This window comes from Castor canadensis, chromosome 11 (genome assembly GCF_047511655.1).
Source record: "Castor canadensis chromosome 11, mCasCan1.hap1v2, whole genome shotgun sequence".
NCBI lineage: Eukaryota > Metazoa > Chordata > Mammalia > Rodentia > Castoridae > Castor > Castor canadensis.
Genome location: NC_133396.1, coordinates 95,176,800 through 95,201,794, shown reverse-complemented (window position 1 = coordinate 95,201,794; position 24,995 = coordinate 95,176,800). Strand labels below are relative to the sequence as shown.

Sequence of the window (24,995 nt, the reverse complement as noted above, 5' to 3'; positions counted from 1 at the left end):
TGATGTATTTATTTGGCATTTGTATTTCTCCTTTGGAGAAGTATCTGTTCAGATCATTTGCCCATTTTTGTTGGCTTATTGTTTTTTTTAAACTTTTTTTTATATATTGTGGATATTTATCCTGCCAAATAAAGAGCTGGCAAATATTTTCTCCCATTCTGTTGGCTGTCTTCATTCTGTTGATTGTTTCCTTTTCTGTGCAGAACTCTTTAATATAAACCCATTTAACAATTCTTGCTTTTATTTCCTGAGCTATTCGAGTCCTATCCATGAAATCATTGTGCCAATATCTAAAAGAGTTTCCCTTATGTTTTCTTTTAACAATTTCAAAGTTTTAGGTCCATTTTGAATTAATTTTGTACCGGGTGAAAAGTAGAGATCTAGTTTCAATCTTCTACATGTGACTGTCCAGATAGCCCAGCACAGTTTGTTAAACGTGCTGTCCTTTTTCCACTGATTGTTTTTTGGCACCTTAACTGAAAATCAGATTGACCTAGATGTGTGGGTTTATTTCTGGGTCCTCAATTCTGTTTCACTGATCTGCATGTCTATTTATATGCCAACACCATGCTGTTTTGTTACTATGGCTGCTTAGTATGTTTTTGAAATCAGGTATTGTGATGCCTCTAGCTTAGTTATTTTTTCCCCCATCAGGATCATTTAACTACTCTGGACCTGTTTTGCAGTTTGCAAGTTTTGTGGGGAGGAGGTTCTAGTTCAGTGAAGAAAGTCATGGGTATTTCTGTTGGGATTACATTGACTCTGTAGATAACTTTGGATATCACGCCGTTTTGACAGTATTAATTCTCTCAATTGACATAGGGAATTACATCAAATTAAAACTTCTTCACATCAAAGAAAACAATCTCCAGACTCAAGAGACAACCTTCAGAATTGAAGAAAAATCTTTGCAAGATATTCGTCACGCAAAGAATTAATATCTAGAATATACAAAGAGTTAAAAAATTAAACACTGAAAGAACAATTGCTCCAATTAATAAATGGGCAAATGAATTGAACAGGCAGTTCTCAGAAGTACAAATACATGAAGAAATGTTCAACATCCATAGTCATAGAAATGCAAATCTATTGGGGTGAGATCTCACCCCAATCAGAATAGCTATCATCAAGAGAACAAACAACAAATGTTGGCAGGGATGCAAAGGAAAAAGGAGCCTTAATACACTGCTGGTTGGAATGTAAATTAGTGCAACCACTATAGAAATTAGCCTAGGAGCTCAACAACTGATGATTAGATGAAGAATGATACTCAATAGTGTATACACACACACACACACACACACACACACACACACACACACACACACTATGGAGTATTATTCAGCGATAAAGAATGAAATTGTGTCATTTGCAGGAAAATGGCTAAAACTAGAGATCACTATTTTAAGTGAGATAAGCTAAGATCATAAAGACAAATATTGCATAGTCTCTCTCATATGCAGAATCCAGATAAAAAAATAATAATAACATGGCATCATTGTAAAGGGGGACTGTTGGAAGGGGAATATCAGTGGGAAGTGGGTAGGAAAAGGAAAGGATGATGGGATCAATGATAGAAGTACATTATATAAAACTTATATATATATATATATATATATGAAAATAGCATATTGAAACTCACCAAAAATCTGTTTAAAAAAAAAAAAGAGGAGAGAGGAGGGAGGAGGTTAATAAAAAATAATACAAATGGAGTGAATTTGATCAAAGTACATTATATGCATCGATGCAAATATCACAGTGAAACCACTTTGCACAATTTATGCTAATAAAAATTTTAAATAAAAAAAACTACTGATTTTTCTATGTTGGTTTTTTTATCTTGCACTTTGCTGAGTTTATTTTCGTCCTAAGAGTATTTTGGTGTAGCCTTCAGGGTTTTCTAAGTATGAAATCATGTGATTTGAATATGAAATGCCTTCCACAGGCCACAGACTCATGTGTGGAAGGTCCCCAGCTGTGCTAAATCTTGCCCTGGCTTCTTCCAATCTCAATCTCTCTCTCTTTCTCTCTCTCTCTCTCTCTCTCTCTCTCTCTTTCTCTCTGTCTCTCTCTCAGCTGCCTGACTGCCATAAGATGAGCAGCTCTGGTCTTCCATGCCCTTTCACCCTGATATTTTGTCTTACACAGGCCCAGAAACAATGGATCCAGCTGACCATGAACTGTAACCTATGAAACCATAAGCCAAAATCCTTCTTTCTTTTAAATTATTTCTTTCAGGTATTTGTCATAGTGATAAAGAGTCTGACAAAACACATATCATCAGCAAACAGAGATAATTTGACTTTCTCCTTTTCTTTTTCTATCCCTTTGTTTTCTTCCTCTTCCAATTTTCTCTGGCTAAAATTTCTAGTATTATATTGAATAAGAGTAGAGAGAGTGGACACCCTTGTCTTGCTCCTGATTTCAGAGGCCAGGTTTTCAGTTCTTCACCATTCAGTGTGATATTGGCTATGAGATGTTCATATACGGCTTCTATTATGTTGAAGTATGATCCTTATATACCTGAATTATTTAGGGTTTTTATCATGAAGGGATATTGAATTTTACCAAAGTTCTTTCTATGCCAAAATGATCTTCTATACTGTAAAAAAAATTGTATGAAAACTAGCTATACAGCTTGCAAGTCAGTTGGCAAGCTAATTTCTATTTCCAACTACAATAATGATGACATACATTGAGATGGTTCACATCATTTCTTCTACAAATATATTATACCATACCTATTTGTATGGTGGTTGTACAAGCAAGCCACAAACACTGGGCATTTCTGTCTAAAAGTTCCTCTCTTAGTGCCTTGGCATTGGCCCATGTGTTTCTTCATTGGGTGGTGTTAAAACCTTTTCAGAACAGAAGCTGAAGGGCAGGTTGCTCAACAGAGTTCCCACTTAATTTTCCAGTTTCATGTCATCATTCATGTATTTCAGCACTATTTTGAAATGTGTTTTCCTAGTTTCAACATCTGATCTTCAATCAAGCTGAATCTCTAAAGACACAAAAAGCAGCAATGCTAATACTGGTTCCTAGTTTTGCCCCTCTTGCAGTTTTATGTGTGGATACTATACCTCTCCACCCACCATGCTCATCCCAGTCATTGTCCCAACTCTACACATCCCACTACCACTACCCTGAGTCCATTACTTTTTGAGAATTGCTGTTTATCAATTGGTATAGAAGAGAAGAAAAGAGTATCTTCAAATGCATCTCAAAGTTAGGGCTAGTAGAGCTCCCAGTCAGAACAGTAAATGGGAAGGAAGGGCTTCAAGATAGCCAAACAAATTCCATTTCAACATAAAATTCCAAATGACATTGGGCTGATCACTAGAATACCTTCTTTTTCCATCAGTTGATTTCTTTAAATGCCTTTTTAGGATCTTTCTTCTTGCCGAAAGATAACATTTTAATATTTAAATGTAGTAGCAAAAGTATAAACAGAATATATCCTAAATAGCTTTAGGCTGCTCTGACTTAGACTTTCATTGAAAATTTTAGCACAATCATCTTTAATTCTTCCTTCACATGCAATTCCTGAAACTATAAGCTATGAGTGGTATTTAGACACACATCTCTAAAAGTCTCAGGTGGTAAAGTCAGGCTGACCTGGTTCAAACCCCAGCCCTATGTCATTTCCTAAAAATACTGGGCCAGATGCCTCACTCAGCCATGCCTATGAGTCCTCATCTGTGACATGTAGATATCTCACAGAGGACTTGTGATAAAGAGATGAATAAAGCAGGAGGGGAGCATCTTAGCACTGTGCCTTATAAACATTAGCTATCATAATTACCATAATTCTATGTTTCATACCTATTCACCTGAGGAAGTCAAAAATGCAAATTAGATCTTGATGTTTGGCAAAATGTCATACACAGAACTATGGGACCAACATGAGTGACAGAAGACCCCACCCTGAAGTCACATAGTGTATCTAAACATATATCCAAGCCATACTGGGAAAATCCCAAAAGCAAATACTTTCAAGTTTTTTAAACCTCTCCATTCCTCACTTCTTACAGGAATTACACACACAGATCTCTGAATCCAAGTGCTTCCCAGTAGTTAAATTATCTAGTTCAGTTAGCAGACTTCCCAAATACATTAATTTTGATCATAACATGTTTTATGAAAGTTGAAAACAAAACCTAGTCAAGTTGATACTAGACATACAAGTTTTATTAGCACTGAGGACAGGGGATGCGCTCTTCAAACACCTTTGCTGTTCCAAATGCAATTGGACAGCAGTGACGTGTAAATACAGGGATGGCTAAGGAATGTTCTCCTGTCCTCTAACTGTTCTCCAGCTGTCTCAGACACTGGAGAGTGTACACCTCCTGCCGTTCCAAGCATGGGACTGTACTGTCACTGATTCCAAGGCTGGGAAGGCAAGCCTAGTCAACCAGGAAGAGTGCTCATGTGGCTCCAGTATGCATGAGCTGTGGTGCCAGCTGGCCTGAACTGTCCTCCAACTTTAGCCTGAAAGTTCTATCTGGTCAGTAGTAGCTGTGGACTATCCACAGAGGATCTGGGAAGCAACAGATAGGAAGAATGCGGGCAGCAACAGGCCCTTGTGCAAAAGCAGAGCTGTGAAAGACAGAGGCACAGAATTCAGGTGAGGGGACACAGAGTTTGGGGTCCACAAGCAATGATGTATCTGGCTTTATAAGTCCCCACAGCCTGGAGTTATGACCAACAAGCAATGTTGAGGAAACCCTATGCCTGGGGGCATAGTAAGGGATGGAGGGAGTGGCACTGACGGTGTTCTCACCATGTTATCCAGTAGACAGGGTTTGTCTGCAAGAACATGCAACTGTCTTGCATACTTGCACTTTGATTGTTTTCTTCAATGGGACAGATGAAGAGGTCACACTGGAAATCAAAGAAGTGTTAGCTAAGGCTTTTTGTAAATTTAGATGCTGCTCTATTTTAAATTAATATCAGCAAATTCTAAATCTTCTGGACAACCAGTGAACAAATTTCTTGGTGTGCATAATTGTTCTGCTGCCAACAGTTAAGTGATTTTTAATAGTCAGCTCCAATGAGAAGAATTCAACACATAGGTGAAAATAACAAAGGGAAAGATGAACAAAGTGTGAGTGGTAGCATGGAGAGGAAAGCTGTGCAAAGTAAAGAAAATCAGCTCCTCACATAGCACATGGCGATGATAAAGGAATAGCTATGGTTTATGTCATGTTCTTATTGTGAGCAGCCTAACAGTTCCATCACGATGGTATCCATTATTTACTTTTACAGGATTGTTTTCATTTAAATTTTAAATTTGTTATTTAGATTTATCATTCTAAGAAGTTTATATTTGTTTTGTTTTGTTCTGTTTGGTGAGACAGGAGTTTGAACTCCTGGCTTTGCACTTGCAGAGCAGGCACTCTCTCTTGAGCCACAGCTCCAGTCTTATATACAGTTTTAATGTTTGTTCTTTATAGGTAGTTATACAGTTAAAAATAATTTATACCAACATTGTATAGTGAAGAATTATTTTCCAATTAAAGGGAAACTATCATGTCTATTTATTCCAGCATCATTTATAATTACAACAATCAGAAACATCCAGACATAAATATCTGTCAATAGATAGTAAATACACCAAGGCACAGCCAAAGTGGAATAAAATAGAATTGCAAAAGCAAGGCAAGCTTTGTGCACTGATATGCAGCTCATCCTCATTTTTTGCCTTGTAATGGGACAGATAAAGCACTTACACTGAGAAGCTGAGAAGTGTCAGCTGAGATTTTTTGTGAACTTGCACTTAAATTGTTATCTTCAATGAAGATTTCTTGGCAATAATTTTTAACCCACATATCCTTTTTGTGCAGGTTAGTTTTCTTGAGTTGGAATGAGAATATTTCTATAAATTTTTGTAATCCAGCCCAGGTAAACTGCTACGTGCCATACTATGCAGAGAGCAAAGGCCCCAGTTAGGGTGCCCAGCTCTCCACATCCTAGAACTCACTAAATAGGTGGGTGTGGCCCTTGGATGCAGGACCTATGTCAGCATCTACCCATACACTATGTTCATTAAAACGTACTGCATTTCTTACATTTAGTTAATAGTTTGCAAGAAGTATATTATTTTCTTCTTGCTCCCCAGCGAATGCTTTTACTCACTAACCCCTCCTTGAAGACCATAAATCTGGCATATGATTAGCTAAGAGCATACAAAAAAAAAAAACCATACCCTACAGAAAACCAGAGATGATTCTCAGTTTTCAACTACCGTTACTAATTAGGGTAAAAGCTAAAAGCATTTTCTTTTCTTTTTTTTTTTTACAGTACTGGGGCTTGAACTCAGGGCCTATACCTTGAGCCACTCCACCAGCCCTTGTTTGTGAAGGGTTTTTTTGAGTTGGGTCTCATGAATTATTTTCCAAAGCTGGCTTTGAACCACGATCCTCCTGATCTCTGCTTCCTGAGTAGCTAGGATTATAGGTGTGAGCCTCCAGTGCCTGGCTAAAAGCATTTTCTTGCTTTGCCTTTTTTCTCCCTTCCCTGGCCAGCAACAGTCACTGAAAGGTGTCACCTGCAAGTACAGCCCTTCCATGTCCTCACTCTGTTCCGACAGGAATGACGAGCACTAAGCCCCACTGCTATGCCTGGTGGGATCTGGAATGTTATGTTTCTGCATAAGGACTGTGTTAAACTTTGATTTTCTGCACTTTTACAAGATGTAGTCCTATTATACATCATACTCTGCCTAAGATCAATTAAAACATGAAGGTTTTCCCACGTCCCTGGATCCTGCTCTTCTGTAGCATCCACCTAGCAAAATCCTTACCCAAGACTCAGACCAATCCTCACCTCCTCCTCTTAAGTACTGCTGGATGAAACACACCTCTGAATGCTGGTACCTGTGGAAAAACTCTGGTTTCCACCCTCAATGCTGCTTGGCAGTTCATGCATTCATTCAACAAATAGATACCAATGCATACTCTATGCCAGATCTGCCTGGAGGAATACTCCAGCAATCAAAACAAACAATATGGAGCTCATGTCCTACTGCTGGGAGACCTATACTGAACTGGAAAAAATATGTATATTATTAAATAGAATGTAACAAATGCTGTGCAATAGCATAGTAAGTTAGTGGATCAGAACTGATGAAGTTGAGCACAGTGGAAGTGGGGAGGCTACAATGTGAGACAGAGTTGGCAGTATCAGCCTCCCTGGGGACTGCCAACTTGTCTCTTGTCAGCTCTTCTCACTCTGCTCTCAGGGACTGCCCCCAGTCTTCCAACTCTTTCTTTAGGTCCCCATCCTCAGCTCCGTCAGAGCATGGGCTTGTCTTCCACATCATGAAGAAAATCAAGGCAATGTATATAAGCTGACTCCAACCATTGTAGGAGGAGACACTCCTCAGTGTCAAGGCCAGCGACTCTACAGGAGCCATGGCATCCATCTATATCTGATTATCTGGAAGAGTCTCAGGGGTGTTCTATGTGGAAAGAAGTAGCAGAGAGTCCAGTAAGGAAGGTCTGGCTAGGACAAAACTCACAGGTGGGTGAGCTGCCACATAGGATTCTGCATTCAAACTTAGTTCAAACTCAGTTCAAAGCTCTGCTGTCAGTATATTGAAATTCATACTACTTTTTTAGACAAAGATCCATTTTTAAATTTTCCACTGGGGCCCACAAATTTGTGGCCAAGTCTGGGTCTGAGTTATGTAAATATTTTTGTTTTGTTTTGCTTTGACCCTCAACACTACCAGTTCCAAAGAAATGGACAAGGTCAGCCACATTTCTGTGGTTGTAAGTGTGAAAGGTCAATGAAATGGGGAACCTCAGAATGCAGAAACTTGCTTGAAGAGTAGGAGTGAGGTGAGAGAATAGTCAGAAGCATGAACAGGTAAAATGGTAGCTTTAGTACAGCTTGATTGTGTTCACAGCCTGCAGGACATTCCTAAGAAGATACTAGGAAGGAGGCAGACTTGAGGAATTCCAGCAGGAGGAGGAGATAATCAGATACAGGACAGTGCAGAGTGATAAGCACAAACTCAAGAGCTGTCCACCTGGGGTTGAATGTTCACTCTGCCACCTGCTAGCTGTGAAATCTGTCCTGTGATTTATCTTCCTTGTGCACATTTCCACAATTATTTAATTTGGATTAAAAAATCATGTTATTAGAAAAATATTTTAAATAATTACTTCAGAAAAGAATATAGAAGAGACCACCACAAGGTGCAGTCAGCCTTTGCTACTGCCACCTTCCCTCCATTGCTCTCCTACTTCTTTGATCACTCCTTTTTAGTTCCCTTCATGGAATAGTTATGTCCCTTAAATGCTCACCCACTTCCATCTTCAGAAGGTGTTCTCTCTTTAGGTAATTTTACCCACTGTTATGCTTCAACTATCACGGAAGCATAAGTTCATGAATCTCAAGTCTACCTGACTAACTCCAATCATTCCACAGCACACCTTCAGATCCATCTATCCACTGTCTGCTGGATACACACCCCAAACCTAAAATGCAATGCACCACCTTCCATCCCCAATCACCAGAGCCACAGCCTTACATGATCCCTGCCCTCCCTGTGAGGGAACACTGCTGTAGCTTCAAAGCATGATTTGTTTATGGGTCAGTATTTGTCACTGGCAGGGCTCCTGGAAGATAATTACTGGATGTGTTTGTGCTTCTGTTCCAATGCCTAACCCAGTGCATGACTCAGAAACTGACTGATGAACTGAATGCAATGATTTTCTGCCTAAGGAATCAGTTTCACACAAGATGTGGAGAATTGTCTCCATTTCATTCAACCTCACAGAAGCGACGACTGTGTCTGACCTTCTTATTTCACTATTGCCCCCCAGTGGATGTTGTCTTGCCCAGAGCTATTTCATCACATGCCGATTGGAATTCGAATTCTACTGTCTGTTACCACTCGCTGGCATACCCTACTCATTGGACAGAACACCTGGAAGATGAGTAAGATTTTATCCTTACATGTATTTTTTCATTTTTCCACTAAGTATTTTCTTGAAACCATAAAAGAGTAATATATTGGATTTCTAGTAGATTTCCTCAAGAAAAGTTAAAATTTTAGTGTAGCTAAACTAAATTTTAGTTTACTCTTAAACCTGTGACTCACACCTGTAATTCTAACTACTTGGGAGCTCATGGTTCAAAGCCAGCCGAGGCAAAAACTCCCCGAGACCCCATCTCAGCTAATAGCTGGGCATGAGTGGCACACACATGTCTTCCTCGCAACTGAAGACTGAGATAGGCAGGATCACAGTTCCAGGCTGGCCAGCCTGGGAGAAAAAAAAATTTCACAAGACCCCATATCAATGGAAAAAACTAGGTGTAGTGGCATGCATCTGTTATATTGCTATGGCAGGAAGCCTAACATAAGAAGATGATAGTCCAGGCTGGCATGGACCTTATCTCCAAAATAAGTACAGCAAAAAGTGCTGGAAGCATGATTCAAGCGGTATAGCACCTGCTTTGCAATTGCCAAGCCCTGAGGTCAAATCCAGTACATCCCTCCCAAAAAAAAGAACAATTAGTTTTGTCTAATGATTCAATACTGGCATAACTTACCAATGTTGAGGGCTTTTGTTGGCTGTTGTTGTTTTGTTTACTTGTTTGTTTTGAGTCCCAGAAGAGCTCACCATGAATTTAACTTCTGGTGAGTTTGTTTTTTAACAGCCCATTTGAATAAGTGTTGGGATATCACAAAATAAGACGCCACCACAGGCTACCATAGTCAACTTTACTGACTATAGTAAAGTACTGTTGAACTTTAAGTCTTAACTACCATCAATTTCCTACATCACTTTCCTAAAGCTATAACTTACCATGTTAAATGTGGTAATTTTGAAGATTGATAAACTCAATTAAAAGTGTAAAGCAAATCCTGACCAATTCATAGTACTAGGCATCAGAGACTCTCACTGAAGCACCAACTTTCAACAGAAGCTCTTCTAGGAGAAGAAATATAGGAGTTCAACTATGGCCCTGTACTGTGCTCTCATAGGATGTAGGAATAGCAGCCTCTGAGCACCACATCTTGTGAAGAGACTAAGAGACTGGAGAAGATCAAAAGCAAGTGATAATAGTAGATTCTAAATCAAAAGTCCCCTCAGTAGGGAGGGGACTTCCCTCGCCTGGACGTAGGAGCAAAGGACTTGGTGGAAACATAGAAGTTCCACGAGGGCAAGGGGACTCACTCCATGCATTCATTGCTGTATTCTAAGTGCCATAGTCAATGCACAATAAATATTAACTGCGTAAATGAATGAATGAGTGAATGAACAATTGTAGTATAAACAGTATATCTCCTGTTTCAAACATTTAAGAATCATCACATAAGAAGAGTATAACTAAGGCGAGATGCAATGGCTCATCTGTATAATCCCAGCAACTTGGAGGCAGAGTTCAAGAGAACATCAATTCAAGGCCAACCCCGGGCAAAAATTTAGAGAGGAAGTAAGACCCCATCTCAACCAATAAGTTGGGTGTGGTAGTTCATGTCAGTAATTCCAACCACACAGGAAACAAAGGCAGGAGGATTTGATCTGAGGCCAGCCCCAGGCATAAATGCAAGAACTTATTCAAAAAATAACTAAAGCAAAAAAGGACTGTGGGCAAAACTCAAGTGGTAGAAAACTTGCCTAGCAAGCATAACAACCTAAATTCAAATACCAGTACTGCCAAAAAAAAAAAGTGTAATTATTCTATGTCACTTTAGATGACAAAATTAAAACTGGTAAGTGGACACTCTCAAGAAGTAGGTTTCAGTCAAAGTGAAGAGGACCATTCTACTTGTCATAACTGCCTTAGAATGAGCAGGATGACTTGGGAAGTTACACAGTCCATTTTAGAGAGCTCTAAGGACAAATGCGAGGACTTTACTTAGGGATGTAATGTGAGATGAGATTCAAATGGCAACACTTAGAGAAATGAAACTCTGTGACTCTCTAACAAAAGAAATTTCAGAGCCTCTATAGGAATATAGGTATCTCATTTTCTATAATCTCCTCACCAAAATTTATTTATTCTCATGAACACCAGTGAAGAGGCATTTCTTTTTTTTTTTTTTTTAGTGGTACTGAGGTTTGAACTCAAGGCCTCACATTTGCTAGGCAGGCTCTCTTACCACTTGAGCCACTTCTCCAGCCCTAGAAGAAGCATTTCAGACTTGATCAGTGAAGCAGGAAACAGAAATGCTGTTCATGAGGAGAGTCAGCCCATGGGCACATGGATACTCATGGGGATGAATTTGTCATAAACCAGGTTTATGTATGCATATACATAGATACATAAGCATAATGTGACTATAACTATGTACATATATGTTACGTACATCTTATTGAAAAGTGCATACGTGAAAGAAGACTGTAGAAGTGATCAGAAATCTCTGGTTTCTAAAATTGAATAGGATTGGAAGACTTCTAACAACCTGGTATAATAAGCTACTATAGACAACCATTCTCCTTTTTCCACTATAAGCCAACATAAAAAAACACCACATGTAAATTCAGTATAAAAAAATAGAAAATTCCTGGGTTTTGAAATGAAGAACAGATACAAAAATAAAATGATTTGTGGTATTTGAGATGGTGGAATAGCCTTAAATGCAAGATAATGGAACAGTCTCAGAATAATGTTTCTTAATTTAAAAATATCAACAAAATATGAGTTCAAATTATTGAAGAGACAAAGGAGCTGGGCGCTAGTGGCTCACACATGTAATCCTAGCTACTCAGGAGGCAGAGATTAAGATCACAGTTTGAAGCCATCACAGGCAAATAGTTTGTGAGACCCTATCTCAAAAAAACCCATCCCAAAATAGGGCTGGTGGAGTGGCATAAGTGGTAGAGCACCTGCCTAGCAAGTGTGAGATCCTGAATTCAAACCCCAATGGTGCTGAGAGAGAGAGAGAGAGAGAGAGAGAGAGAGTAATATAAGTTATAAGAAATAGGATTGGAAAATAAGAATAAATAAAAATTGGGGGAAAATTATAGCTATAGAAATCAGAGCAGACATAACCAAAGAAGGAATCAGAGAACTAGTAGATACATTGGAAGAATTATCTAATATGTAGTATGAGAAAGAAAGTGATAGAAACATTAAAGAAAAATGTAAAGACACATTGAAGCTATCAGGAGAAATCTGAATATACAATTAATAGTTCAGAAAGAAGGAATCAAAATAATAGCAGAGACACAAAATGCAAAGAAGGAATGACTGAGAATTTTCAACAGTCTTTACTAACACAAATCCCCCAGTTCATTACTAGTTTTGAGCACAATAATTTTAAATTCTAACTCAAAGATAATATGATGGAAATTCATAATGCAAGGAGGAAGAAATATCTTAAATACCTGCAGAGGAAAAGAAACTCACTAGCATCAAAAGTAAAATAATTATATTAATATATTTCTTATTAGCAAAGAGGAAAAGAAGAAAAAATCCATACTAAGGAAAAACAGCTTTAACGTTAAAAATTCCTTACACAGCTAGACTTATTCAAAGAGGCAAAATAAGGGTTCAATTTTTTTGTTTATAGTTTCAAAGATTGAGAATTTATCATTCACAGAAAGAAGTCTAAAGCACAATCTTCAAAGTAAAGGAAATTCAATTCAGAAGGAAACAATAGAATGCAAGATACAACTGCATAAAAAACCCTAATAAGCAATTGAATTTACCTAAAGAATTATTTGCTATGTGATAACATAAATTATAACTAACAGAAATCAAACAAGTTTAAAAATGAAATACCAGAAAGTGGTAAGTTGGGATAGGTGAAAACTGGGAAGGCAAACTGTGCTTTGAAATGAAGTTTTCTGTGGTATTTATATTGGGAATTAGCTGGTGTGGATGGTTAAATAATCATACTAAAGTTTACAAGTCATTAGTGAAAGAATAAAAATAGGATATGCAGCTTGAAGTGAGTTGGAGGAAAGGACATAGATGACAAAACGAAATGCAATCAAACTGAAAGATAACGGGGAAGAAAATTAACAAAGGCACATCACATACAAAACGCAAACTTATAAGGCAGCAATAAATCAAAATATATCATAATTCTAAGACTGCAAAGAAATCAAACTTTAGTTATAAATATATGATGCCTTGACTCAAGTGGTAGAGCACCTGCTTAGGAAGTGGGAAACCATGAATTCAAATCTCAGTACCACAAAAAAAAATTAGAAAAATAAGATGCTTAATTGAAAACTAATATAAAAGAATTTTTTATTTTATTTTTGTGCTGGGTGGTGGTACATTGTGGCATTTACAAAGGTTCTTACAATGTATCAAATATGTCATACTTGAATTCACCCCCTCCACCATTCTCCTTTATCCACCCCCCCACTCGAAAATTCTTACAGTGAGAAAGTATGCAGGTAAAATTGAAAAGCACAAAATGGTATAGAAATATAAGTGTACCTATGTGTGCAATTACAGCATCACACTGCACAAGGATGCACATCACTTCTAGGAGAGCGGTCCCCTTGAGGAGGGAAGGAAAGGATTGGGAAAGCATTGTTGGCACGGAGGTAGCTAAGAGTTCCAGAAAGCTACCTAGAGCTAAGGGTCCTGATACTCAAATTTCTCAGCTGTTACGCCAGGAGACAGCTGAAGAGTTCCAGAGAGAGCCACCAAAGATAAAAGGACAAGGATCTTGACAACCGTAGTTCAAAAACTGTAACACAAGCTGATGGATGCTGACACTCTAAGCACAGAGCAATAAGCCTCAACCTTGAACAACTAGTGCAATAAGCCTCTACATGTGAAAGCCTGGAGCCACGAGCCTCTAGTTCTCAAGACTTAGAGCTATGAACTTCAGGGTTTGGAAGCCCAACATGTGAGCCTCTGGAACTCAGGGCCAATGACACTAAGGAAGCTGCTCTTTGCCTATCCATGATTTCTATCTGGATAGAAATCCACCACCACCTCCATCCAACCATTTTTGGCCTTAAAGTTCCCTTTCAACTCAAAGATGTAAGTATGATTCTTCCAAGTTTATAATTGAGGTACCAAGGCCTAGATATTTAATAGCAATCATTTTTGTTTGTTTTATTTATGTATTTTTGTATAGCAAGTATAAAGGACTCATTCCTGCCAAACTTCTCCCTGTACTAAGTCTGGCATCTGCTCAGTGCTGAGTGGCCATCAAGTGCAATTTATGTTCTCCCTGTGACCACCATTGAGTTAGAGTCCCACCACTAAGTCACCCTTTGGCACCATGTCACAAAGTGGAACCCTGGGCTGTAGGAGAAGAAACTGTAAGAGCTCCTGGGTAAATAAGCACTTTATCAATAATGAGAATGGAAGCAGTGTTACAGCCTCAATTTCTGCTTACAATGGTGACATGAGAAAATCATCTTGGATCTGGACAGAGTAGCTTTAAGAGTTCTCAGTATAAAAGGCTACCCCACTCAGAGACACCACAAGAAATAATAGAGCTTCTAAAACATACTCATATCATTGGAGGAAAAACATAACTTCCAGTCTAAGGAAGAATATATTGAATGAAGGAAAGAAGTTGAAACATCTTTAAGAAAAACTCAGATTGGTCAGTTGGCCAGAAAATATCCTCTACAACAAATTCCTTTTAAACACTGGAAGACACAGCTAGCTGCTTTCAGCATGAGAAATGTGAACATTATGAAGAAAGAAGGCATTTTCTCTGCACAGTTCTAAAGGTTTTTCTTCCATCTCCTCTGCTTTCTCATCTGCTGGCCATTGGATTATGGGATCTATATTGGAAGGCAACAGACAACCTTAATTAGCACCTGTTGGTGAAGAATTGGGGGATTTATCTGAGCTGTGACAGAAAATTGAAGAAATCCTTGAATGACTGCATCACTTGGGTTAATTTGATCTGTAAATGTGGCATTCTTAATTTAGTAAAATGGAAGAGTAGACACTAAAATCATGCCAGTGCATAACTATACTTATGGGATCAATTAATAACAGTATCAGACTAATATCTACTGTAAGCATTTGGTAGTATTTTTTGGATATTAGACATAAATAGCATATATATTTTAATATACTAGTCATTATATATGCAGTATTTAAAAATTATCTTTAGCCTTAATTTTTAAAATACTGCATATTTCAAAGGAGTGAATAACATTGGTATTAAAATTACTGCATCAAGCAAATAGTTCACAAGACCCCATCTCCAAAATAATCAAAGCAAAATGGACTGGAGGCATGGCTCAAGTGAAGCCCTGTGTTCACACTCCAGTCCAGTCCCATCAAAAGAAAATCACTGTATTAAATGGTTTGTCCAAAAGGAATATTGTAGCCTTATAATTACACTATTGTAGAAAATGTTGTGTGTTTAATTTAAATAGATAAAGATTGGCTTTAAAGACCATCTAACTATGTGAAGATTATTAAGTAACAAGTAGAAACCAAGGTACATTTCTATTTCTCAAAGTAAAAATCCAAAGTCTCCTCTGAAGCTCCAGAAAAACTCAGCCATGAACACCTGCAAAAATCAAAATGATGGTTACATATTTGCAAGGTACAATGGCACAGGACAAATATTCCTATTCCAAAAAGAATAGAAATGATAAGGAAGAACTGGACCAAAGCAAGACTAAAACCGAGAACAAACATTAAATCTTAAATCGCTATATCTGACATTTGTAGTAGAATGTGGGTTTCTAGGGGCTTGTGCAGCCTCACCCCTTCAATTTTGCTGGCTATAGTCTGGAGTGAGCTTTTTCTCACTCCTGGTTATTACTGAACCTAAATGGGGGTGATGAGAGAAGCAGAAAAGACACAGGATAGACAGACAGACAGAAAGTTGGGGCCAGCCCACCACTGAGGAATGGATTAAGAAAATGTGGTATCTATACACAATGGAATTTTATGCAGCCATGAAGAAGAACGAAATGTTATCATTCGCTGGTAAATGGATGGAATTGGAGAACATCATTCTGAGTGAGGTTATCCTGGCCCAAAAGACCAAAAATCGTATGTTCTCCCTCATATGTGGACATTAGATCAAGGGCAAACACAACAAGGGGATTGGACTTTGAGCACATGATAAAAGCGAGAGCACACAAGGGAGGGGTGAGGATAGGTAAGACACCTAAAAAATTAGCTAGCATTTGTTACCCTTAATGCAGAGAAACTAAAGCAGATACCTTAAAAGCAACTGTGGCCAATAGGAAAAGGGGACCAGGAACTAGAGAAAAGGTTGGATCAAAAAGAATTAACCTAGAAGGTAACACACACGCTCAGGAAATTAATGTGAGTCAACTCCCTGTATAGCTATCCTTATCTCAACTAGCAAAAACACTTATTCCTTCCTATTATTGCTTATACTCTACAACAAAATTAGAAATAAGGGCAAAATAGTTTCTACTGGGTATTGAGGGGGTGGGGGGGAGAAGGAGGGGAAGAGTGGGGATAAAGGAGGGGGTGGGGGCAGGGGGGAGAAATGACCCAAGCCTTGTATGCACATATGAATAATAAAACAATTTAAAAAAAAAAGAAAGAACCTATGTAAACATTCAGAATAAAATTATACTTTCTAAAAAAAAAAAAGTTGGGGCCAGGTGTGTTGGGTACTTGGGTGGATACGCACAACCCTCATTGCTTCTTTTCTCTGTTATTCTCTTCATTCTACTCTGCTTCTTTTCTCTATCTTCATTCTTTAAGGCCTTACTGCTTTACAGTTCTTTAAAACCTTGCTTCTGAAGTCTTCTTTAAAACCTTGCTTCACTATTCTTTAAAACTTCTTTCCCTAGCTTGCTCTGTCCCATGTTTTCTCTTAGCTGTTCTTTAGCATAATCTCTCTTAAAGTCTTTGCCCCCAGACTTGCACTGTCCCATGTTCTCTTTAGCTTTTCTTTAGCTTAGCTTTTCTAAAGCCTATGTATAAAGTTCTCAGTGCAGACTTGCACTGTCCCATGTCCTCTCTTTAGCTTTACTAATTCCCCTTTAGCAATTCTCCTTCAGCAATTTCCCTTGTCATTCATTTTCTCCCTTCAGCAATATCCCTCCAGCCATCCTTCCTTCCAAAAGCCTCCCACATCCAAAAAGCCAAAAGCAAAAGCCTCGTGTCCTCCTTCAGCAAGTCTTTTATACCCAGTGGTAAACAAGGAGGTGGGGCAACAGTTCTTGGCGAGGGGTGTGAAATTGTAGCAGTACAAACCTGTGATCTACCTCTCTGAACCTAAACAACTTAAGAAGAGCAGCTGTTTTGCATTTTCTTCTTCTGTGGCCAGGGCTGTGCCAAACTCAGCCTACAGAACCTTGGGTACAGCTGTGCTAATGCCCGGTTCTCATAGGCTTTTCATAATCTGCTCTCCATAACAGTCTACATGGCATTCCTCTTCAGCAGGTTTTGCATGCTGCCTGCAGCTTCCCTGGGCTCACAATTTCCCTTTGTTCCACCTTAGCCTGTTCCTGGCCACTCTGACTTGCTGGGGTCTCTATAGCAACTTATCTTCATTCTCACAACTCTACACACTGTCCTATCAGGGATTGCTCACAGTACCTCTGAACCTGCCACACGCTGCTTGACCTCCCAAGCTTTCCTTTAACATCTATATGGAAGCTTCTATGATTCCATAACTCCTGCATTCTTTGTAGTTGTAAAATATCATGTGGGCAATGCCAAGGTCTGGCAATGGTACAAGTTGTGCTGGGGCCTGCTAGAGCCATGGCTTCAGCCATGAATGGCTCCCTGACTGACCATGGAAGACAAGTCTCTAGATGATCCTGGATGAGAAGGACCCCTTAATCCCAGAACAAAGTTCAAAGATTTTGCCTGCCCTGGAAAGTCTTTGAAACAACCTTGCACTTCTAAATCTCTGAACCTGTGATGGATGAGCTCTTGCTGATTCTGAAGATGCCCTCAACAGTCATTCTTGTCATCCTAGTACATAACCTTCTGCTTCCTTTTTACATTAAAAGTAGCTGCAACTGTAAATTCCTGGGTCAGAACTTTACATGAGCTTCTTTTCTAGTTAACTGAAACTTTCCCCCATTTACTCCATTCTGTTCCTCTTTTTCTTTCAACTCTCACTGTAAATTTGGCTAAAAACAACCAGTAAAATCCATTCCACTAACAGAATGCTGTGATGCCTTGAAATTTTCTGTCAGATAACCAAGTCCATCACCTTTAATCACAGTCTCTCGCAAAGTCACAGGGTGTGAACAGGATGCATCCAATTCTTGCTGCCATAGTGTGACGTGTATGGACTCTGGTTCCACCTGAAACAGCATTCACCTGGCCTTTACCAGTTGAATTTCTGTCTGCATTCCAGTCTTCTGTTCTACTTGTACTAACTTGTTGAATATGGAGGAAGGGTTAAGCTAAAAGAAGTACCTAGACTTACTTACAAGTTCCTGAACAAAGGATTGAATCAATGACAATGTGTTTCACCAATCATTATAAAGAGCATAGAAGAAAGAATAATGTTAGACAAAGGCAAGACGTAGATTTGTTTTAGATAACTTTGTAACTTACAGATAAAAATGTCTTACTAAGCAGCTGGTTATATAAATTTGCAGGTCAGTGAAAAAGCTTCATCAACTTGGGTTTGGTAAAACCATGACATCAGCAGGAAGAGGTTTTAAAACCTCCAGGGAACATCAATTATCAAAATTCAAAATGCAACCCATGTGTTTTAATTTTATATCTTCTGCTAGACTTCTTGTCATTAAGGATAGAAGATATAGTAACTTTCTCTTCATCTAGAGTCCCTCATATAAAAAAAAGTAAAAACTGGGTTAAAAAAAAGAAAAGAAAAACCAAAATCCAGATAGCTAGCCCCCTCCCATCTCCCACCACGTCCCCATGGATTCCTCCTTAACAGAAGTACAGACATCTCTACTGCCCTACCCAGCTTGAAGCACTTACAAGAAGATAAAACATTCGCCCTTCTAAAACCAGGATTGGCTTTGTTGTTCTATGGGGGAAGAATGTGGAGGAGGCCCCTGTTTTAAGGAGACATTGTAGACAAAGGAATACCAAGGAGTAGATGAAATATGGGGGGTGGATCACACCTGCTGAGGGGCCCATATTAACCACAGAAGTAAAAGCCAAATTCAGATGTTCCCCTGTGCCTGAAATTCAAACTTTGTTCCAAGAGACAACTAATCAGTCAGGTCCACAAAAAGGGAGACAGCCAATCAAGAGTGGCCCAACCCAAGGTATGAAATCTACTCTCAACCATGTCTCAGCATTCTATGTTCCTTTGGATAGCAACTTGCCATTGTCTCCCCTTTTAATGGCATTCTAATAAACCTTTGCTTTCTCCTACTCTTAATCGCAGCAAATTCTTTAACCAACCCACAGCTCCCCAAATCCATGACACCTACTTTTATCCTATTATACTAAATTTCTTTCCTAATAAATTTTGCTATTATTTTCACTACATTTTTGTGTCTTGCCTGCATTCTTCTCTTGCCAGTTGGAAGGACCAAAGTACATAGCTGTGTTGACTTTTCAGTAACAATGGTTTGATGACCTGTAGAGAAGTTATTTACAGAGAAATGAACAAAGTAGGAGGAAAACCACATGGCTCCAAAGGAGGTCAAGACACATTGCATGCAGTGCTGTACCCCAAGGACAAACAATCAGAATCCAAGAGAATCAAAATAATAGTACCTGAAGGTACTAGCTTCCGAGTTGGGATGGTTTTCCTGAGTGTATCCAGATTGTTGCCATGTCAGAGCTCCAACAACCACTGAGAGCTCTCCACATAAGTGTGTTGTGAAATGTTCAAACTTTGTTGTATTTCAAGAATTAGAGAAAGAGCAATTTGGTAGTTCATTTTAGGATTGACATGGAATGAGTATAGATTCCTGGTTAGCATAAAATAAAAACTTAGTCTATCTATAAACAAACATTAAGTAATTTAGCTGCCTCCATGTATGTTTTATAATTTATGGATCTGAAATAACCCAGATTATTCTTCATGAAAGACTCAAACCAAATAATGACTTGGTGAATCCAACAGTGGAAGAATATTTCTAGGGAAGCTAAATTTAGGAAAGCATAGATTTTTTTTGGACCCCAAAGTCCATGGCTTGAGGATCTATCACTACCCACTTTTAGGTATAAATCACTAGACAAATGTGTAGTCTAGGGTCCTAGAAACATAGATACAGGAGCTGAATTGATAATTAGGTTATTGACTCCAGTCTAAAATGTCTTTTTCAATGGCTGTCAAAAACTTGTAAAACCTGTCATTATTTGTGAAACCTATCTCTTATTATCAGACAAGATGAAACCTGAGTGTCTTCCCACAAGGACATACAGTCAAAACCGAGGAACTTCAGGATAAAACTGGTACCTGAGAGACCTCTCAAGCTGGGATGGTTTTCAAACATTTGTGCAAGTCTGAATAATGACACCTTAAAATGTCCATCACATAACCCTTGAAATCTACAAAAATGTCGTGTCACATTGCAGAAGAGACTTTGCAGTTGTGATTAAATTAAGGATTTGGGGCTGGCAATATTAGCCTCGATTACCTGGTTGGGTCCAAAGTAATTAAAATAGTTGACCCTTAAGTGAGGGAGGCAGGATGTTCAAAGTCAGAAAAGGGGAGGCAGAGGGATAAGGAAGGAAATTAATGATGAAATCAGAGGTCAGAGTGATGCAGGACCATTGCCAAGGATTGTGGGGAGCATTTTAAAGCTGAAAAAGGCAAGAATATGGATTCCGTCCTAGAACCTCCAGAGGAAAGGCAGCCCTGTTGGACCATTTTAGACGGCTGACTTTCTCAGCTGTGAGATCCTATCATATGTTTGTTTTGCTCCCCCAAACATGTGGTGATTTGCAATACAAAATGGATATTTCAGTTTAAACCCTAATAGTAATTTTCTCTTTTGTACAGCATTTCCTAAAATGTATTCTGCAGAATTTATTTTAAGTTACTTTAAATTGGGAACATGGGACTGCATGTTCCCAATAATCCCAGCAAGCTATGGCAGTGCTATGAACCTGTACTATCGACAGTTTGAACTTACAGTGATATTGACTCTTTCAGATATGTGGGAGGCACAGTGATGGAAGGAACATAATTTTAGGGTAGCCTTGCCAAAAGTTAGTGAGACCTTATCTTAACAAACAAGCAAAGTGTGGTGGTATATACGTGTAATCTCAGCCACACAGGAGGGAGAAGTAGGAGGATTGCTGTAGAAGGCCAACTCCAGGAGAAAAGGGTGTGGATCCCTACCTGAAAAATAAACTAAAGCAAAAAATGGGGGCTGGAGGTGTGGTTCAAGTGGTACAGCACTTGTCTAGCAAGTACAAGTCACTGAATTCAAACCCCAGTACTGCCAAGAAAAAAAGTTAGTATCTCTCTAAACATGTTTGTAAAGATGAAAGTTATAAAAATGCCAGCTTACTGGGCCCAGTAGTTGGGAGCATATAGCATAAGAAAGCCCCTTCTTTGAGACTGTTGAATCTATGATGACATTAAAGATACAAGAGAATTTTGGGTAAACTGGTTTAACTTTCTATTGTCTTTTTAATTTAAAAAAAAAAAAAAGAAAAAAAACTTGTTTTCTCAGAGAAAGATTGTCTTCTTTGTAACCGTAAACATCTCCCAAAGAGATTTCCCTTAGAACAAGTTTTGAAACTTCAGGTGTAATGTAATTAAATTATCTTGATATCTCTCTAGGTGTGAAGTTAAGTCACACAGGGCAGGTGAGAAGGGATAAGGGGGTGGAGAAAAGAGGAAAACAGAAGGACTAAGTCACTCATCTAGAAAATAAACATTTCTTGCTTTATAGTTTTTTCCATCACAATGGCTCTGGACAGTGCTTCAGCCTATGAGAGACTGGGTAGGACTTTGAGAAGTGTTGCTGTTACCCTGATCCCTAACAGTGGGAAGTGGGTAGTGGGATATTCTCAGGTCATGGTGGGACTTCAGCACCTTCCTGGTATGTTAAGCCACCTGAGAAGCCAGCATACTGGGGACCTTGGACCTCTGAGAAAGCAATCCTCTTCACCATACGCAATAGTCAATGATCAGAGCTAATAGAGCAAAAGTCCAAGACATTTTGCAGGTGTGCCTTTAAAAATCAACCTTTTTCCATCTATTCAACTATTCTTTCAATGCTCATTTATTTAGTACTTACCTTGGGGCAGGTAGGGTACCAAATTATAGAAATATAATGGCTTAAAAGACAGATAAGTAGATTATACATTTATTTCAAGGGTCTGAGGAGACAAAGCAGACAGTGTGAACAAAAACTCAGATACTTCTTTTCTCCCGCCCTCCTCCCCTCCCCACTGCCCTGCAGTCGTTCCGGACTAGGAGGCCGGGTAGCAGACTCTTGTTCACCTTTGTTTCCCTCTCGTAGCTTCCCCACCTATGGGCCCTAAACAGTGACTGCTGCCCCTGCGGAGCCAGGCAGTCACTATCTCAGCTCTATGATGTGCGTTCTTCCATTAGAAGCTTTTCCAGTCCACTGAAGTAACCGAGCCCCACGGTAGAAGCGTTGCGCGTGCGTCGGAGGCGAGGGAAGCGCGCCACTCGCCGTCCCTACTGCGCATGTGCGGTGAGAGGCTGCCCTGGCCGTGGAGGGAAACCTGGCCTCGCGCAGGGCAATTGAAAAACGTGGAATGGAAAGAAAGTGCTGTAGGCGTCCTGGGTCGTGCTCCTCGAGGATGTATACATTCCTGCTGGGTGCTGTACTCATTGCTTTAAGTTCAAGTCGCATCCTACTGGTAAAATATCCTGCCAATGAAGAGAATAAGTATGACTATCTTCCAACTACTGTGAATGCATGCTCAGAACTGGTGAAGCTAGTTTTCTGTGTGCTTGTGTCATTCTGTGTTACAAAGAAAGGCCATGGCTGTTATCTTCTCAAATTTTAGCATCACAACAACAGCTCTTCTGTTCAGGATAGTGCTGAAGTGGCATCTAAACTGGATACAGTGGTCTTCCCTTCTAATTTTATTTTTGTCTATTGTGGCCTTAACTACTGGGACTAAAACTTCACAGCATAACCTGGCAGGTCATGGATTTCATCATGATGCCTTCTTCAGCCCATCTAACTCCTGCCTTCATTTCCAAAATGAATGTTCCAGAAAAGACAACTGCACAGCAAAAGAATGGACTTTTCCTGAACCTAAATGGAACACCACAGCCAGAGTTTTCAGTCACATTTGTCTAGGATTGGTCCATGTTTTTATTATTGTACAGTGCTTTATCTCTTCGATGGCCAATATCTATAATGAGAAGATACTGAAGGAAGGGAACCAGCTCACTGAAAGCATCTTCATACAGAACAGCAAACTCTATTTCTTTGGTATTGTTTTTAATGGGCTGACACTGGGTCTTCAGAGCAGTAATCAGGATCAAATTAAGAACTGTGGATTTTTTTATGGCCACAATGCATTTTCAGTAGCTCTTATTTTTGTAACTGCATTCCAGGGCCTTTCAGTGGCTTTCATTCTGAAGTTCCTGGATAACATGTTCCATGTCTTGATGGCCCAGGTCACCATTGTCATCATCACAGCAGTATCTGTCCTGGTCTTTGACTTTAGGCCCTCCCTGGAGTTTTTCTTGGAAGCCCCATCAGTCCTTCTCTCCATTTTTATTTATAATGCCAGCAAACCTCAAAGTCTGGAATATGCACCTAAGCAAGAAAGGGTCCGAGATCTAAGTGGCAATCTTTGGGAGCGATCCAGTGGAGATGGAGAGGAACTGGAAAGACTTACCAAAGCCAAGAGTGATGAGTCAGATGAAGACACTTTCTAAGTTGTACCCAAACAGTTGGCAGCTCTCACAAACTGTATTTTCACATTTGTAATATTTGTCTTTTCATTTTGATAAACTAAGGATGTCCTAAAGCATAATACTCTTTACATATATCTAACCCCTCCCTAAACGGTTCATCCAAAGCTGAGAGTACCCAAAGAGTGACTAGTGTCCAAGGAATTGGCATAGGAATAATAACTTAGAGACTGTATTAATAGCCAGTACTTGATAAGTCAGCAAGATATATTTGCAGATTATTTTCCTTGTCTTCCAGGATTCTAAAAATCTTGTAGTAACCATATTAGACAGACCCTTCAGATATCAACATACAGATCATTTTCCCAGACACTCACAATAAGTGGTTCTAGTCTGCATGTTACAATCTTCCCTTTTTTATGTCATTATAAATATTGTCTATGCTGTGCCTCAAAAATTTGAGGCCCTAGAGATAATAGTCGTATTGCAATTAAAAACAGTGAGCTGGGGTGTGGTTCATGTGGTAGAGCACCTGCCTAGCAAGTACAGGGCCCACAGTTTGAACCCCAGTACCAAAATAAAAGTGAAAAGCAATGACATTAAAAATTTTGCCTGATTGACCTAAATATCTGGCAGCACTATAGGTTTGGGATAATGTAGTCTGTGAGTCTGTGGCAAATGTTTTATTGATTCAAAATTTTAATATCTTAGGAATTTTCAAATAAACTTGATTTAGGTGAAGGTAGGTTCCTAAGTCATCATAGTTACCACTTGTATTTTAAATTACTTAAGCCATTGTAGGATTTATTTTTTTCTCCTCAGTTTACACATCATAAAATCTGTTATTTTAGATTATTGCATCTTGCTGTGGCTGTTAGATATTTTTATGTCATATTCTGTTCCTGAGAGTCAAGACTCTGGCTTCAGAATCATAGCAGATTGTCAGTAAAACTAATACCTCAGAGTTCCTTTTAAAAGGGTCATTTTGTAAATAAGTGTTAATTTTTAATAAAACATGAGTAGTACTATTCCTCAAATAGGAAAGCCAATAATCAGTAAGTCAGTTAAAAGTAACAGTTCATACTCACAAGTGCATGATATTTTTCAAGGTACTTTTGCATGCTTCCAGTTGACTATTAGGTAGGGCAGGCAGGTGACAAATTATTAAAAAGTGACCTTCCCCAGGTCATGCAGCTGGACAGTGATAGGAAAACAGGCTTTGCTGACCAGCCTGTATGTTTACAAAGTCCTACACTGTAAATACAAGTTATAAAGTATCATACAACCTACACATTCC

General features: G+C 39.0%; 1 pseudogene; it reads left to right on the top strand.

Moving 5' to 3' along the window:
- The first annotated feature begins 22,502 nt into the window (after positions 1–22,502).
- Positions 22,503–24,089, top strand: LOC109700420 (UDP-sugar transporter protein SLC35A5 pseudogene; annotated as a pseudogene).
- The last annotated feature ends 906 nt before the right edge of the window (positions 24,090–24,995 follow it).